This window comes from Pristis pectinata, chromosome 3 (genome assembly GCF_009764475.1).
Source record: "Pristis pectinata isolate sPriPec2 chromosome 3, sPriPec2.1.pri, whole genome shotgun sequence".
NCBI classification, from domain to species: domain Eukaryota; kingdom Metazoa; phylum Chordata; class Chondrichthyes; order Rhinopristiformes; family Pristidae; genus Pristis; species Pristis pectinata.
The window spans coordinates 50,544,755-50,563,188 of record NC_067407.1 but is presented as its reverse complement, the minus strand read 5'-3'; the positions used below and the strand labels follow the sequence as shown (position 1 = coordinate 50,563,188).

The following is an 18,434-nucleotide window of genomic DNA, read 5'->3' as shown; positions in this document are numbered from 1 at the left end:
TATAGCAGCACACTATTGATTGTAAAGGCATTATGAATTATAACACAAAATATTGTTGAGGTAAACAAAGGATTTGTGATCTCATGCAATTAAAACAATTTGTTTTTAAATCAGAAATGACAAAAGGTAAACCAAACTTGGTCTCTCTCCTCCAACAGAAAACCATTTCTTTTTAAAGGATTTAGGCCAAATCAATTTGCAGATCACCTGACTGAGAGCATCTTGGACAAAAATAGAGCTGAGGGTACCAAGGAACTGGATATTATGGAGCAAAAAAAGCAAATTAGGAATTATTGCAAATTGTGTCAAAGCAGTTATAGATCTCAGTGGAATTACACTGCATACTTCATCAGGTGAGGCACTCAAGGTTCCTGCCAACAACTACCAATAGATAATCTATCAAACTACAAAGTGTTGCTTTTGATGGATTATAACTGATTATGGAGGCAGTGAACATTGTAAAACTACAGTCTAACTGCAGCCTAACAATTGTTTTGAACACATTTAACACTGGCAATTTCTTCTTGAATTTCATAATTTTATTATAAATTCCAACTGTTATTTGGCTTTAAACTGTGCTCTCTTCTGAAGAATTCTTTGTTCACTCCCTACATTATTCTGCAATCCAACTCCTCAGTATGTTTCCAAATCTATTTAAAGCCATTTGTAATAACAGTTTTTGCCCACTGCTTGTATGCAGCACTGAGAACTTTGCATCATCTTGTGGAAAATGAAAATACACGTGAACAGGTGCATGACAAAGATCTAGTCTTGGATTAAAGCTTCATTTTAAGCTGCTCTGAAGAACACAATCCTTTTTAAACGACAGTCACTAGTCCAAGCTGTATGCCAAATCTGAATCAATGTTGCTCCAGTTTTCACAATGTCTAGCATTTAATGAGATGAATAAATCAAACCATCTCCAGGGCAAAACCAAGCAAAGCTGATTTTTATCCCAATTTAATCAAACCAACTACATTTGGATTAGCTCACACTTGATCTACTTGGGGTCAGATTTGCACTCATCCTTGGTACCAAGGATCAGGAAGGACATTAGTCAATGAATTAACATTAACTGAAATGCGGAAGAATGGTGTAAACATCGAACAGACAATTGCCCTATTTAAAGCTACATTTGCTGAACAATCCAGTGTTTGTATTATTCCCAGATACACAAGAAACATTTATTCTTGCCCACAGCCAATCACATTAAGTACCTCTAAAGCAGCTATAAAGTCAATCTTAATGGTTTTCCTCTATTGTTCAGAATTGGAAAAAAACAAAATGACCCCCAAATTATCAGAAATTAAATAGCCAGAAATGCCTGACAGAAAGGAGCAAGGAGAACACATTTTGAAGATGAAGCATGCGTATTCTTAGTTTGTATTCTGTGAACCATGGAGAGGAGTGGGTTCAGAAAACATTTAAAACCAACTTGGAAATAAGAAGTTAAGAATCAGCAAAGAGATTTAGGTAAAGTGCAGATCAAGACAGGATGAGTGACTAGAGCAGCGCGTTCCTGCTAAAACTGCTATTGGAAGGAAAGTTAATTGAACATGCTTTGGGTATCTGGACCTAAGGGAGGCATGTAATTGTAAAGTTGACGTCTCCATATCCTCTTCCTTTCATGTTTTAAAATATCCTCTTTTGTTTGCAAAGGATTGGAAACTCCCAACATACGACAGTGGTCAAAGGCTGAGAATTACTGCTAAATAAGGAGTATGAACAAAAAAAAATTGAAGGAGAAGGCAGGAGAATGGAATCTCCTAGTGAATGAGCAGAGACAGGATGTAAAGCAGCTGGAGGGTGTGAAGCTTGTAAAAAAGAAACTTCTTGCTTCTTTAAAAAAAGGACACAGGACTTGTTCACTGGGCTTAGTAATTCCCAGCTCCTAGAAACCAAGCTAGGCAGCAGCTCTCACAGCTGTAGCAACCGCAGAAAGGCTATTAAAATGACAGCTTTCAGACTGCCTGCGTCTCTTATTTTCTGCACCTATAATCTTCTAGTTTATGTCTGTCTGACCACTTTAACAGGCTGATTCATGGTGACCTCTTCTAGATATGCAGTGTCTGCTCTGTTGGAAAAGGCAGACCTGAAAGCAAGTCTAGGAACACTGGAGACAAAGACCAACTTTCAAGGGAGGAGGAGGATAAAAGAAGAAGGTGGGTGGAAAGCAAAATGGCAGAAGGTATCAGGGCTTATTATTTGAGTATGTAGCTTATACATAGCTTGTCTGTTTACAAAACCCTTAACTACTGTGTAGCGTGCATTTTTGAAAAGAGCAAGATCATTAAGTTTAAGCAAGGCATTCTGAGACAATTTATGTATTAAACATAGGAAGGAGTCCAGGCAGTGGATTATTTTCACCTCCTCTGGAATGGTATTCAGTGGGGTTTGTTTTCGAGGCATCCACGTTTCTCAGCACCTGCTTCGTGGCAGACAGCTTGAAGCCACAGCAAACAGCAATTATAGCAGATGTGCGGTAAATAAGAGGGTAGCAAAAAAATTCAAAGTTCCAGTAGCACACAGTTTTTGATTTGGCTCATAGTAATAGCATGGCTCGAGTCATTTTTGACTTTTCCAACTTAATGCACTAATCTGTGTCTGTGCCTCCAGGGCAAGCACGCGTGGCAACGCACCTCCCCTACCTTCGTGTAGATCAGCTAGAGATGGCTTCAGTCACGTTGCTCTTTTGCTAGACTTAACTGCTGATCCAAAGGCATAGAGATTCGAGTAACCTAGAGGACAAACAAGCAAAATTGGTGTGTCAGAATGTATTTCTTTAATGTTTGAAGATACTGTAATTAAAATGTTGTTATCTCAAATGTTATAAATACACATTTCATACCCAGTAAGCTCTGAATCAAGAACCAAATTGCAAATTTGCATTATCAACGTTAAGTGAATAATATTCTAAGGGAGGTGTGTGCCAGTTACTCTTGCAAAGACTCAAAGAAAAACTGACCCAGCCTTATGTGTTCAGCCTGAACAAAACAGCTAAGTGGTTTCAATTTAATTCTCAGCAGCCACTGTAGTTCAAAAAAAATACATCCAGCTTTCCTCCTTCCTGTGGGATTTTGATGGTAACAGTACACTCATATTCATGGAAAAATTCCGTCTATTTGCTTTTGTCTCACTGTTAGCTCTCAGGCATGTCTTGACAGGAGCTCAGTATTGCAGAGAGGGTGGAGGAGGGGACAGGCAGTCATTTGTCAGGCTCTCTCAACCCTGAAAATTTCTGTCAACTCAGCGCTATTTGGAGGGGCGAGCGAAGGGGAATTGATGATGTCACCCCTGAACCATAATTTCTAGAAACTCTTGATCTGTTTAGATAGGAGTAATAATGCGATTACTGATCCAGAAATGGTATCTTCTGTGTAATTTAATTAAGAACACAAAAAACATCTGGAAACCTGGGAAAAGAATAAAATGTCTTCTATAGTTAAGTGACAAGAATGAACGCAAGATAACAAAGTAGGAACAAATCCAAAGCACCAGTCTGGTTTTGACTGCTGCTTGCCAAGATACAAACCCCACAACCTGCTGGCCTCATTTGATCCTGAGCTTTTGTTGCTAAAGCTTTCAAGTTACAGTCTTTCTTTACCTGAATCCCTCCTCCTTTATATCACGTGCCAGCATTGCACAGTAAAAGCAAGATGCCTGGAGCCTTCCAATGCATCTCCTTTAGGCTGATTTGGTTTGGACTTTACAATGAGCTGTTAGTCAATGTGACCAATCAGGAGAGTGAAAGGTTTTTTCCCTCCCATATCCTGCCACTAGAAATGGAGACAAAGATCCTCAGTACAGCAAATCAGAAAATGATTTACTCCAATAATAACTAATGGATGTGGCTTCAGATATTTGGAATAGACAAGCTTCCCCCTTGAATTACCAATCTACTACAATGCAATAGCACACTTCATTGCTGCCTTCTGACCAACCACTGGTGATACAAACAATTCATGTTCTGAAAAGCATTTTCAAAAAAATAAGTGCATGGCTGTTTACAAACCCAATTTTGAACGTGCTAAAAGCTTAGTTGAATCCAAGCTGTAGGCTAATGACTGAGACATTTAAACTCATTTGTGATCAATTCTAACACTCTCTGGGTGCCTGCATGTTCCAGAACCGAAAACAGATTCATCAGTTACTTCCAGAACCTTGGATTGCTGAGATAATTTAACTCTGGGAATGAACTTCACAAAAGACTCCTATCTCAAAAGAGAATGCGGTGCTCTTAAGGCTGATGAAAATAAGCAAGTGATCTGATCAAGGGGATTTCATTTTGCCAGTGGAATGATACAAATTAAAAAAGCTGGCGTTTTCATCCATTGGAAGCCCTTTTACAGTAGCCAGTGGTATGCAGAAAAACACTTTTACAGATGGTACGTGATCAGTTGGATACTGCAAAGGAAGCTCAGCACTCAGTTTTAAAGAACCCACAGGAGATCAAATTCCAACAGTCCCGAGATAGAACTCAATTCCGAAACCTCCATGTTGAAAGCAATTTTTTTGTTAACATAGCACCATTTTAAAATGTATGTGGATAATACTCACAAATGGAATTCCTTAAATCCAGGATTTTATTTAAATAAAATTTCCATTTTGTTTTGTTTACGGAAGCAAGAGAACTCTCCATTATAGTGGCTGTCACCCTCATGATCTTTCTCATGGACCAAAATGATACTGTAGGGCTGCCCATGATGGAATTTTGTCAGCAGCTGGCAGCAATTTTATAAATTTGCATCTTATTATTTCAAGTTCTGCTATTTACGGTTGCGTTTGCTGGCTGGGTTTTTCTGATGTTCAACTGCTCAAAAACCAAAAATAAAACCCTGCCAGCCACATGTCATTACACCAACTGAGTGATGCCATGTTTGCGATGGGTAATGGGTGCCTGGAGGATTTGTACTGCTTTGTACTGCCCTGTCTACAGGCCATTCCCATTGCCCAGTGATATAACTAATTGTGTGGATGGAGGAGCACAAGTTACACATGGCCAGTAGAAGGTATTTGCTCAAGTCAGATGGCACTGGTTCAATTCCATTCTGTGTCCAACTATTACAAAGAACTTACAGAACAGAAACATGGCACCCAGCCCAACTGGTGAACATCTGTAATACATGCTTCAGTGCAGGCTTCTCCTACATCTAGCTTCCCCTTGGGGTCAAACATGTTAAGATACTGCTTGAATGCTGAATATGATACACCATCTTAAACAACTGTACAGATTAGAAACTTGATTTTTTCCCCCACATGGTATTCTTGGGCAGAGCTGGTGCCACATGATAAATGGTGATGGATGAACCTCCAGTCTACAGGTCAACTTCCACACTGAATAATTGTAACAATATTTCAATCAGGTTCAAGGCAAATTTATTATAAGCCATTCTTTATTACGTCAGTTATTTAAGGTTATCATCATCTTTAGTTGACTAAAATTAGAAAGCACAGTTTAATAATTTTGTGAAAAGGATCAATTGATCTCATGCATAAAACACGCTGAGGAAAAAAAAAGTTTTCTTCTGCCAGTTAGATATAACCTGAGTAGAACAGGCCATCCAGGACATGCCCTCTTCTCGTTACTACTGTCAAGGAGGCGGTACAGCAGTCTGAAGACCCAAACTCAATGATTCAGGAACAGCTTCTTCCCCTCTGCCATCAGATTTCTGAACAATCCATGAACCCAGGAACACCAGCTCATTATACCCTTTTTTTTGCACTATTTATTTTTGTAATTTATAGATTTTGCGTTTTTGCACTGTACTGCTGCTGCAAATCATAGCATTTCATGCCACATGCCAGTGATGATAAATCTGATTCTGTTCTTTGTGCTAAAGCAGAAGGGTACAAGAGTATTCCCTTAGCCCAGAACATTAGGCTACCAACAATGATCTTAAAAGATAAATGCTATTTGTTAAACTGGTATTATCGTGTCAATGTGCACACGATTATATTGTCAAATAACAGAAGCAAACAGGCCTTCACTGAGAAAACCAATGATTGATCATCACTAACTACAATGACCAACAATTTAGATTTACTTAACGCCTTAAATAGAAATCCATTAAAATGATAGCAGTTTGACATGACACTTTACGTATCAATTGGTAGAATTAGCATTTGTATTAACCATCTTTGCTGTGTTTGAGCTTAAGATGGCATCATTGTGGATTGTGTTGAATTTAGGAAGCCATGGCAGACGCTGGGCAAAAAAAACCGGAAATGAATGAAATTGTTTTATGCACATGTATGCAAATACAAACACACACACACACACACACACACACACACACACACACACACACACACGGGTCTTTCAACTTCCCCCATTCTAAAATCTAAGTAAACCTACAATCTAGGGTCACATTTGTACTCGTACCCAGTTGGACTGCACTGGCCTCTTCAGCAATGCTCTTGCAGACCTTCCATCGATAAGGAACAATAAACATTATGGGTATTGTCTCGCTAAACCATCTGCAGACTCAATAGTTAAGGAAAATGCCTGAAAATTAGGCCTATTAATCTTCAAGACTGCATGTGGTAAATTCGATCTGAGCATTTTAGCCATTCAGTTCCACATTTTGGTGCATGTTTACCAGGTAAAGAGCAAATTTTACTCTATGTAATATTGTTCAAAGAGTCATTAATCATATCAGCACAAACAGAAATTGAACATACCATTTAACCACTTCAATCCATTTGTACAAGACATGATTAACAGTCATGATCAAGGGTAGTCAGCACTCCAATTAGTCAATCAGACTAAACAAAAAGCAGAACAAAAAAAATTTAATGTGCAAGACAGACACTAATCAAAGTAATCATATGGACCTACAAATAAAAAAAATGAAACCCACCCCAAAATAAATGTACAGAAGTGTGAGATACTTTACATACTTTAGCTAAAACAGTATTTAGCACTTAAATCCCCACTGACTACAAAAGCAAATTGTACAAAGCAATATACATGTTGATAGCACAGGATCACTTTGGAGGACTTAAGCGAATGCATTATCACTTAAAGTTCAAAAGGCAACTGAGAATGTGCAATAATGCTCAAAGGTTGGTTGGTTCTCTTGTTCCAAGGATGTACTGTAGCTCAAAGCAACATTGTAGTTTTTCCTATCTGCAGGCTGTGTATTTGTGAGATTACCCTTGCTCTACAGAAGCTGCACCTTGAAGTCAAGCATTTTGTCACAAGTCAGATGTCCAGATTATGATCTGAAATATTCCAGGTCATTTCCTAACTTTTCAGTTTGGTGAGGGAGGCTGATGTGAAGTACTAGTATCACTAGCCTGGATCATGGGGCTTAAATGGCTGTTTATATGCTGTACATTTCCAAACTTTGTAATGACTTTTCATTTAGATCTTTTACACCTGTCCAATAAACTTGATACATCATGATCTTCAGATTAGCATTTTCAACATGATTACTTTACTCGATATAATATAATAAGAACCTGAAGCAGGACTAGGTCATTTGGCTCTCCAAGCCTGCTCCATCATTCATCGAGATCATAGTCGATCCCGCCCCCACCAGTACTATTTTCCTAAACTATCTAAACCATCCCCATACCTCTTGTTCCCTTTAATATACAGAAATCTATCCCTCTGCTTCGAAAGAAATCAACTGCTGAGCGTCCTTGCACCTCCAGGGTAGAGAACTTTAAAAATTCACCACCCTCTGCATGAGAGAATTTCTCCTCATCTCATTCTTGAATTTTTAAAGTTTCAATGAGATCTCCTTTCATTTTTTATGTAATTTCTAGAGAATGTAGATCTAATTTACTCCATCCCTTCTTATACAGCAAACTCACCACTCCTCAAACCAGTCCAGTGAATCTTCACTGCACCCACCCTAATCAAAGCATATTCTTTCTAACGAAAGGAGACCAAAACCGTACACAGTTCTCCAGATGCAGACTCACTAAGGCCCTATATAACTGCTGTAAGACACCTTTTGTAATCAAAACCTCCAGTAATTAAGGCCAACATACCATTTGCCTTCCTAATCACTTGTTGCAGCTGCATGTTGGCATTCAGTGACTTGTGGACAAAGACAAATAAGGCCCCTTTGAACATCAGCATTACCCAGTCTCTCACCTAGTTAAAAGAATACTGTCTTTCTGTTTGTTCACCAAAGTGAACAACTTCACTGATGTTAGCTAGTTCATTCGATGCACATTCTGATACATCAATGTGCTTGATATCAAGGCACTAAAACCTTTGCAAATCAAATTATTTGGATTAGCAATTTAAGTGAATCCACAATCAGAAGGAAGTGACATGGTAACAACTATATTTGTGGTTCTATACTACATTACTGATTTAAGCAGTTTATCCCAGACAATCACACTTCAGAGAAAAACTGCAGCTACTGAAAATCTTAATTAAAAACAGCAATTTCTGGAGGTACTCAGCAGGTCAGGCGGTATCTGTGGAGAGGGAGAAATATGGTTGATGTTTTGGGTCTCAGGGATGAAGGATCCTTGACCTGAAATGTTAATTGTTTCTCTCCAAGCTGATGTTGCCTTACCTGCTGAGCACTTGCAGCATTTTTCATTTCCGAATCAAATACCAAACATACACAAAGTAGAATAACAGAAGCACATTTTGTCAAGGCATTGAGAGCAAAAGAGATCTGTGAGTCACACACCATAGGGACAAAAAACTATTGAGGGTTGGCAGGTTAAATCCAACAAACTTTCTTCCCCATATCTGGGTTAACATTAGCCAATGCAAGTTTCAATTTGTCTAATTAACAGTATGCCACTGATAATCATTTCAATAGGGTGTCGTTTATTTTGTCCATTCTCAAATTAATTGGGTTCATTTTGACAGGATGTATGGGGAAAAAAAGGAGTGGTAGGGAAATACTTTATCTGAATAAATTGGCAGAATGCAAATTTAAAATAAAACACTGCAGTTTAATCACAAAGAAAATTCTCACATTTTCACTGGTCAAAGGTCACACATTGGAACTTTTTTTAGTATACAAATCCATGGTGTTCTGCTTCATGGGAGATCTGGCTGAGAAAGAAAGTTATTATACTGTAACTGTTTTTTTTTAGTAATCTTTTGATGACTACATGGGGATTTTTCAAAAAAGGAAAATTGTCTAGATCTAACAGAGAAAACCAAGATTGAAAGATTTCCTCTGGATCCCTACATTCTTCTGGTTCAACAGAAAGTGCAGAGTCAAGTTTTGCAGATGTTGTACGATAGGAAACATGTGGCTAGTCCAAAACCTGCTAAGGACTTTCTGTACTCTTAAGGATTAAGAATGAACATGCGTTTTCACGTAACTGCAAACAGTACGTGAAAGAGGAAAGCAAAGTGCTGAAAAATCAGAATTCCTAAATGTTACTTTTCTCACTGGTGTGTAAAATCTATCCTTTCAGCCACAAGCTGTTACGCAGAGAAAGCATAAGCTGTTTCAGACATTATTGACAGCCGCCTTTTATTTTTCATCTCAGCAACCTTTCCAAGCCGGTCAAAAGTAGCTTTGTACTGTTACAGCTGATTTTACTTTAAACTCCTAGGTAGAGGAGTCATTTTTTTTAAAATAATGTACTCAAGGTTGCTGCAGAGTTACATTCTCCAACCTCTATTTATTCAGTATCTTTACAAACAAACAAAAGCTCTGGCGAAACACTCAGTCAATTGCCTCTGGCTTAAATAATGATTTGCATAATTGAAAATAACACTTGCACAAAAGAAAAAAGACATGAAATATATGAAGGGGCAAAATCCCATTCCAGTCAGGTCATACAAGGAAAATATCGCCATTCCAAAACATGAACAAATATTTGTTGCATAAAATTTACCTTAAACATCTTTGTAATGACCTTGCACTTGGCATTGTAGCTAAATCCAACTGACCCTGTCATTTCCTTGCACAACAAATAGAGCAAGCCTCGACAGACAGAAATCAATACTTATGCAGTGCTGGGATGATGGTGCTTTTTCACCCTCCTCATTTCTTGCTTAAATCTCCCTTAACCTGTTATTTTGGTGAAAACAAAATTTAACGTTTGCAAGATTGGTGACATCAGTTATTGCTCAGTTGCCAGGAAAGGCAAGAACTTGATTTGTAATTCACACCAGTAAGACATTGCAATAAAGGATATTATAGGAAGAAGGAAGGGAGGACATGGCATTATCCATTGACTGACTTACAAAGGGATCAATTCTACATTTGCCTATAACCCATTAACCTGGGTTCCTCTGCAGCAGTGCAAGATGGCAGTGCATTTTTGTCAACAGGGACCAGAAAACTCTTGGCTGAAACTTGGTCAGCATTTCATTTCAGACAAAACAAAGGGATGTGTTAAACGTAGTCTACAAAGGAAAATTTGAAGCACAGTTTGTTTGAAAAATTAAACATTATATTGGGTTCCAATAGCAAAGGCTTAGTTAAAAAAATTGTTAACTACTTCATTACCGTGGTTTAGGATGCTTAGCAGATTGCAGAAAGATTTTGAAGTAGCCAAGATCAAAGCTATGATCCAGCCTGATCCCCAGTGATATTCAACATTTTATTCTTACATCAATGTTTCGGAGAGGAGCATTTGAATCCAACGTGTAATTTAACCAGTTTGTAAATATTGGTTTGTTAATTAAGAACGATCTGTTAAGAAAATTTATCAACTTAGAGGAGTGTTTTTTGTAATTAAAGTTGCCTTCTTGCGATACAAACTCAAACATCAAAAATATTCTTTAGTTGGTGTTTTCAGAATGAAAACTGGTGATAGTCAAAATTCTTCCTCCATCTTAATAGGTTGGCCTGTTATCTGAGGTACAAGATCCACACAACCAATATTTCATCTCAATGTGTTAAACAAAAAGACACTGCTCAGCATTAAAGGAAACCTGTGAAATGAGGTGGATGAAACATTGAGAATTTCTAATACTGTAGAGTTTGAAATTATGGTTTCTTAATCGTGAAATATGGTTAGATGGCAGAGTTTTATTTAATCTTCCCACTTCCAGTCAACCATTTCCTGTTTTTGATAAAAACTGTACAAAGGTCAGCTTGACTACCACATTTTGTCATGTTAAATAATATATCTATTATAAAATTCTGGAGCCAAAAAGTGTGCATAGAAGATTTGATTGTCCATTTTTGGATTTTTTTCTTGTAACTGATCCATTCAGTTTGCAGCAGAACCTGCTGTAAATTTATATCATTTGCCCAGTTTACAAATGTTATTCTATTCTTTGTGGGAGGACACCGCTCAGTATTTCAGATTGCTCCCTGCACACAGTTAAACAGTACAACAGAAGGTGGCTGTGGGAAAGACGAGGCAAACATTTCTGTGAACGTGCTGGATGTGAAAGTTAAGGTGATTTGGTTGGTGTTAAAATGACGTGTCCGCATTCCTATTGCCCCACATTCCCAGTCACTGCCCTTTCCCACTGTAGATCAATTGAGCTTTAGCCCATTGAAGTCTGTCTCCCTGGAGAATTAATTTACGTTCATTCAAATTTTTGGCAACAATTATTTTTCTACTTCCCCCCCCCCCCCAAAGTAAATGGATTTCAGAAATTGTATCCCTTTGAGAAAATGTGAAATTGCAACAATATTTATTACTGTTTGAAATGGTTCAGTGAACGTATGTGGAACCAATATTTCCAAGAGGATGTAGGCTTTGATTGCAGCCAAAATGGTGAAATGAGCAATTGTCCCAATGTACTGAAAGGAGGAATGGTTTGAATCTCTGCTCTGTTACTATCTTGCAATCTTACAGATGCTAGTCTAAGCAGTGCATGAAGAGGACAGGGGTTGACTGCAATTCTTCCTTACTAAATAACCCCACATCCAAGCGCCATGATGAATAATCACTTGGTCCTCTAAGTGCACAGAGCATAATTTGACATGTGCAAAAGACAAAGGGCACAAACAGTAAGGGACTACAATCTTGAATCTATATCCCAGGTAGCAATGATTTAGCTTTGAGAGCTCCATTGAAGACCATGTTCTTCAGTTAAACTGTGTTCACTCTTCAAAACAAAAACCTGCAAATCTACTGCCTTTCACTTCCTGCTTTGAACTAACATGCTTTTGACTGCTGTGTTCAGTACTGAATTTTGAAAGTCAAAAGATTGTTTCTGGCCAAAACGAAAAGCTCCAGGGTGCTTAAAAGTTGGTTCTTGTAATGCACAACCTCAAAATATAAATTATGATCCACAAATAAGAAACTGAATACTCAGTCTGAGAGGCTGGTGAAAAGACGACGTGACCAAGAGTGGAACTAATGCACAGCAAATAAAATGGCCTGAGCTTTGCAGGATGCCCCTCAGTCACAACCAAGCTATTCATTACCTAGTACTTCCACCAACATAAAACAGCAAAGGGAAACTTCACGTTGGATGAAAGAAAACATTAAATTCAGCTACAGGGCACTTGCACTGCCAAGTTAAATCCAAACTAATTTTCTTCTCGTAACTGATCTATTCAATCGGCATCAGAATCTACTCTAAATTTATATTATTTAGCCAGCTTACAAAGGTTATCCTGCTCTTTGCTGGAGAAAATAGCTCTCACACTGCTCCATGCACCCAGTTAAAAAAAGTGACTGTGAAAAAGACTTGTCATCAGGAGAGCTTTGAAAAAAAACAAAAATCAGGAATGTGTTATTTTGACTTGCTGCTGAAATTTTTTCCCGCTTGTTCAAAAAAATTAAACTCACCAAGCTAAATTTCTCAAAAGTCGGGGGGAGGGGGAAATCATAAAAATGTGCTTTCAATAGTTCACTGTCAAAGGGGGAAATGATTGTGCTCAGTGCAGCACAGTGTGTCTAAGCACTCTGATTAGGTAGAAGAATCTCTCCCTGATTTTTGTGTAACTGCCCATTTTACTTGCGTTTCCAGAATCAGCAGCGGTAATGATATCCAGCTTTTGCTGAAAGGGGATGGATTAATTCACTGGATGGAGTAATGTTTTAATGCTAGGTTTAGAGGGAGCAATGCGGCTTTTCAGCAAAGCTCTGTAGACAGGTTCTGTACGTCTGCTGCAATCCAACCAGACAGTTAGGCTCACAGCATGTCTGGGCTTTTGATTTTAAATGCATGTCTTCGCAGAATTCAATTGCTTGCTGCTCAATTATTGATTGTCACGAGGTTTCGCTTTGTCTTTCAGAAACAGTGGCAAAATGGATTACGGGGGTGGGGGGGGTGATATTTCTTATGAAGAAACGCACCAGGACAGTTGCTGATAATGAAATCCATGATTCTTTTTTAAAAATGCATCGCCTACAACCATGCACGTAAACGGCATTAATGAAATTAGAGAAATGGTTTGGAGGGGAAGGAAGGGGTGGAGAAATAGGAAACAATGCAAGGAATATCCAACCAAAAGCTGTCCAAGTCTTCAGCTAAAGATATTCCATGCTGTGTAACCTCATTTTCAGATTTCCCAACTCTAGAATGGCAGGGAAATAGGGGAAAGGGAGCCCCCAATACAGACAGTTGACAAGGTGCTCTACAGGATGAGAAACTTCTCCGTAATGCACCCGGTAGCGCGGAACGTGCACTCTTCATCTTGTTACACCGAAGAGTACGTTGTCTAAAAATTCCCAGACATGCGGCCGCTTACAGAAACTGGTAGCCAGTCTCGGAGTTGTAAAACAACGCAACGTGCCGCATCAATTGGTGGGAGGTGGACAACACTCACTTCCAACGCCACGTTCAATTTAACATTCGTCATGGTAACAGCCTAAGTGCTCTTCTGAGTCAAGTGTCACCTCTCCCTCCCTATGGAGGTGACCCAGTACCTTTAACCCTCTGAAGGCTGTCTCGGTTTCTTTCCTTTTGTAAGAGGAAGGGTTTAAACGCGCCCTCTTAAATTTTCACAAAGCAGAACTAAGTATTGAGAACAGCTAGTGCATTTTTCTCTAGTTGATAAGGTAAAGGCTGGTTGAGATTGCATTAGAGCCGCTCCGGGACTCTCAGTATATCCGAAAGGGTTGACGTGAATTGTAGAAATGACATTAGCACTGCAGACGGGAGCGGCATCACCCGGTCGGGCAGCATGCTGCGGCTTGCATAGGCTCCCCATGTGTAGCCGGCCGGCCAACAGTCAGAGCTCCCGCACCCAGCGCAGCCCTGCAAGAGGGCAAGTGGCTGGCTGCACTTGGGCGCGGGGAAGAGACCACGGAGAGGGTCACAGGCTGACCCGGACGAGGGCACTGACGGCACACACTTTGCACTGTATGAAAGGTCCAGACAGCCCCTGCGGATTCATCATGCGACACCCGCCTTTCTTCTTTCCCAGCCGCGGTAATCCACATAATACACTCAAGATCACCAGCAGTGTAATTGTCCACCTCCTTCCCCCCAACCCCACCCCCTTCGCAAGAATTGCGGGCAATTTTCTTAACTTAAAAAAAATTAGATTGCACAGAAAGTCTGTATTACGACTACCTTCTAAATTCCATCAAACCGATCTAAATCCGCGCTGTTAGAAGCTGGGAGTCTGATGAGAGGGCAGAAGAGCCAGTGCAGCGAGAAGGGGCTTCTCTTCGGGCGTGGTGCTCGTCTCTTTCAGACGTCAGATACTTTTATCATTCAAAAAAAGCTACCGCGGGTTACACGAGTTCTGCGGGGGCGTCCATGTGCCTCCGAGCGCCCGGTCTGCCACCTCCTCCGGAGAGAGCTCCGGCTCCAGCCTCTCCCCACGCACTCACACGCACCTGGCTCCTCGGAGGTTATTCAAACAGCGGTTGTTACCTTTGGTGGCATTTCCTCCTGTCATGTCCCGTGATGATGCGCCTTCCCACCCCCACCCCTTCCATCACACCCGCTCTAACTGCCGGCAAACGACTTGCATTTCAAGTGCAGGTAAGAGGAGGGTGGTGCAAGGTCTGGGTACTAAGAGGGTTTCTTTATATCGTAAGGGGCCCATAAGCGTTTGAAGACCAAACTGTCCTTGCAGCAATGGCGTGATTCAATTGGAAAATATCTTTCTCCCGGTACGAGCTCTTTGCTTCCAGAGCCAGTGGCGTTGGCCAGTGCAGTAATATTTTGTCTGGAAGATGTGGAATGCTTACTAAGTTCGCAAGGGATCGGTAATTCTAAAGGTCTATTGTTAAAGCAGCGTCAACCTCAAGCTTCTCCAGACAGCCTTTTCTTTAAAAAAAATGTAAATAGTTTAAAAGTTTTTCTCGTGTTTGACGGATGCTTGGGAGCTGGCACAAATGCATTCAATGACCAGGGTGAGAAATCAGCTTCCCAACCCGCAGTCCCTCCAAAATAAAGAAAAGTGTGAAAAGTTTGAAAGTTATGTCAGCAGCAAACACTTATTACAGAATATTTTAGTTGCAGCTACACTGAAACGGGAGATGTCCGCAATAGATCAATTAAGTTCAAGAGCAACAGCGGCCCCAGAGCGTTCAATGTACTGTAAATGAGTTGTCAGAAATGAGGCAGCGCCGAAGCAAGTGCTGCAGAAAATATAAGTACAAATTCTCCTCTCCCCATCGCAAAGGCAGACAAAGAGCAGATTGATCCCCTTAGTCTTACAAAGGTCCCAGTGACTGCGCACACGGGCCCTTCCTCTGCATATGGTCAATTAGTATTGAAAATACTCAGCTGATTCCATTCGCTGGAAACTTTAAGCTGGGCCTTATGAGCAGGAAGAATGATGTTATTGAAAGGAAGAGTCTCATCTAAATAATAAAAGGGCACGCGGCCATCTGGTCTGGTCAAACTCTGTACAAAGTTTACTGCGGTAGTTGCACCGGGAGGCTGGGTTTCTCTTGCTATTAATGTAGGCAGCTCAAAAACGATGGGACGTGTAACATTTTTAAAAATCCTCCCATTTACTGTTTACAGCAGATGGAAGCTCACTGTAGCCGATCTCTCGGTGCAGCAAATAGACTCGACCTGCATTGCGTGCAGGCTCCTTGATTGTGAGGGAATAGCTGGCTGGAGGCCAGACAGGCGAGAGCTCTGTTGATCATTATGTCTAGCCTTCAGGTGTCTCGACTCACAGTGGGTGGTGGTGAAGGGAAGGAGAGAGGGAGAGAAAGAGGGAGGGAGGAGGGGAGGGGAGGGAGGAGGGGAGGGGAGGGGAGGGGGAAGAGAAGGAGGAGTCGTCGTCGTAGATGACATGATGGCAGACAAAGAAAGGGGGAAAAAAACGTCTAAAAAAACTCATATTCCCTTGATACATGAATGTATGTACTCGATTTTATCTGTGCTGTCTCCCGAGAATAGGAGACAGATTTAAGCCTGTCCCAATGAAGTCCAGACTGTTTCAGGATTTACTGGCCACTGCTCAGTGCTGTACGTACAAATGTATAGGAAAGATTAATTAATGTAAACACACACAACAAAAAAAAATCCCCTCCTGCTTGGCCTTTGTCTGAATTTCAAAGCTTTGCAGCTGTGTCCCTGTAAGCCACTGCCCTTTCAGCAACTCGTTGTACGAGCTGAACTCGGAGTTGGCTGGACAGGGCTGCAGCCCCTCGCCGTGGGGTCAGTTGAGTTTGTTCTAGTTACTGCTCGCAATGCAACTGATTGGACACGGCGGATGTGTTATCACAGGCACCAGACTTCATCTCCAGCTCGCCTTGAATAATGCAGCGGGCTGCCTCTACTGCAGTCGGCCGACAGCTCCCTCAGGCTGCCGACTTTTAATCCCCCCCCACCACCACCACCTCAAAAAAAATGTGATTTAACGTCAAGCTGCAAAATGTGAGCTGTTTTCCCCACAAACTTCAAACGCTCTTCCAATGTATTTCTTTACAAGATTATGTGACCGTTTAACAGGCATTTGCTGAGTCGGTGTGTGGATGTATGCAGTGAAGTGCATTAAAAGAAATACTTACAGTTCAGTTGACAGTATTGACTCTTATCAATCTTCGTCAAGCTGTACAGTGCCTCTTTCAGTTTTAGTACTAGGTGAGAAGGGAAGGGGGCCAGGAAGTCCCATTAATTATACAAAGAAGCATGCTTCTATTTACAGTCAGACACTTCTGTGCAGACATCCCATTGCTCCAGTATTGCTTCATCTGCTGCACTGAATTGAACTATATAATACCCATGTGAAAGACAGGAGGGAAATATAGTCACGTGGAGCACTCAGACTCGCACCATTGGCTCAGCTGATAATCTTTAAGAGAGACATTTTTTTCCTCCATTGGCCGCAGTGGAAGATTGAAGGCAGGCGGTTCCTCCCAGTCAGAGCCTCCAGTTTAAAAAAAACACGCAGGAGAATGACTATGTGGGTGTGAGGTTGACAGAAGAATGACTGGCGGAAAAAAGGTTGAAGCCATCGTTAAGTTGAGATCAGAGGGGCAAGAACGAGAAGCTTTACAAGACCAACATTGACTATCTTTTTATATCTGTGCTGTTGGTTTGTCAATGACTAACCTGTGCCCTGGACAAAGTGACGAGGCGGGGTAGCATAGCCTACTCGCGCTGGACTCACATAACTGATGGAGGGACAAAATCTTAATTCCATTTTAAGTTATTTCTGATGGGATTCAGTAGGGTTTAACTAATCACCAGATTTTAAAATGTTACTCTCTAAACCAGGAGGTCTTAAATTTGTTAATGTTCCATGGATTGAAGATGGCTTTTTCATCTCTTCTATGAGACTCGGCCTCTGCTCCCTCAGTCCTGTTAACACTAAATTGCTGGCTACCCAACCTCCTATCCAGTCCCTATCTTATTTGATATTGTGAACAGTTCTCTGTCTTTAGATACTGCTCCCTTCTCGGTAAAATCTATCACCATCTACCTCTTTGCACAAAAGACCCTTGACTTCACCATCCATTCAAGCCATCAGCTCATTTCCACCCAGCCCCACTTGCCTCCCCAAATCCCTTGATGTAGCCTGCTACCTCATAAAAATTTGAATGACTCATTTTGATGAATTTCTGCTTCTGTGTCATTTCCAAAGCAGCTCTAATCAAAGTCACCAATGGCATACTTTGCAGTTGTGACAAAGAGAATGAACTGCTCCGTGGCCTAAGTTTATCTGCAAATTTTGACATAGTTGACCACACTGTCCTTCTCAACACCCCTCCATTGTCATTAATTTGGAGAGGGGACATACTTGCCTGTCCATACTAATTTATCCTGTCTCAACCAAGGAATCACTCGAGTCATTCAGCACAGAGGCAGACCCCACAGAGGCAGAGACTGGTCCATGCCCTCCAAGGTGCCCATCCAAATGAGTCCCATTTACCAGTTTTTGACTCCTAACCCCTGAATCTTTCCCGTCCATGTACCTGTCCAACTGAAGAGTTATTATATCCCTTTTAAGAGTTATTATATCTGCCTCAACCACTTCCTCTGGCAGCTCATTCCACCTACATACCACTCTCTGTGTAAAAAAAAAGTTGCCCCTCAAATTCCTATTAAATCTCTCCCCTCTCACCTTAAAGCTATGCCTTCTAGTTCTTGATTCCCCAAACTTGGG

The 18,434-nt window shown here is 40.7% G+C and overlaps 1 long non-coding RNA gene across 1 annotated transcript in view; it reads right to left on the bottom strand.

Annotated features, from left to right (window-relative positions):
- Positions 1-16,985, bottom strand: part of LOC127567821 (uncharacterized) — a 51,237-nt gene extending 34,252 nt beyond the window's left edge. Inside the window, exons 1-2 of the long non-coding RNA XR_007955948.1 lie at positions 16,837-16,985; positions 2,649-2,738 (exon numbers count right to left, since the gene is read on the bottom strand). This is a non-coding gene — a long non-coding RNA (uncharacterized LOC127567821). The remainder of the gene's footprint in view (positions 1-2,648; positions 2,739-16,836) is intronic.
- Between the last annotated feature and the right edge of the window lie 1,449 nt (positions 16,986-18,434).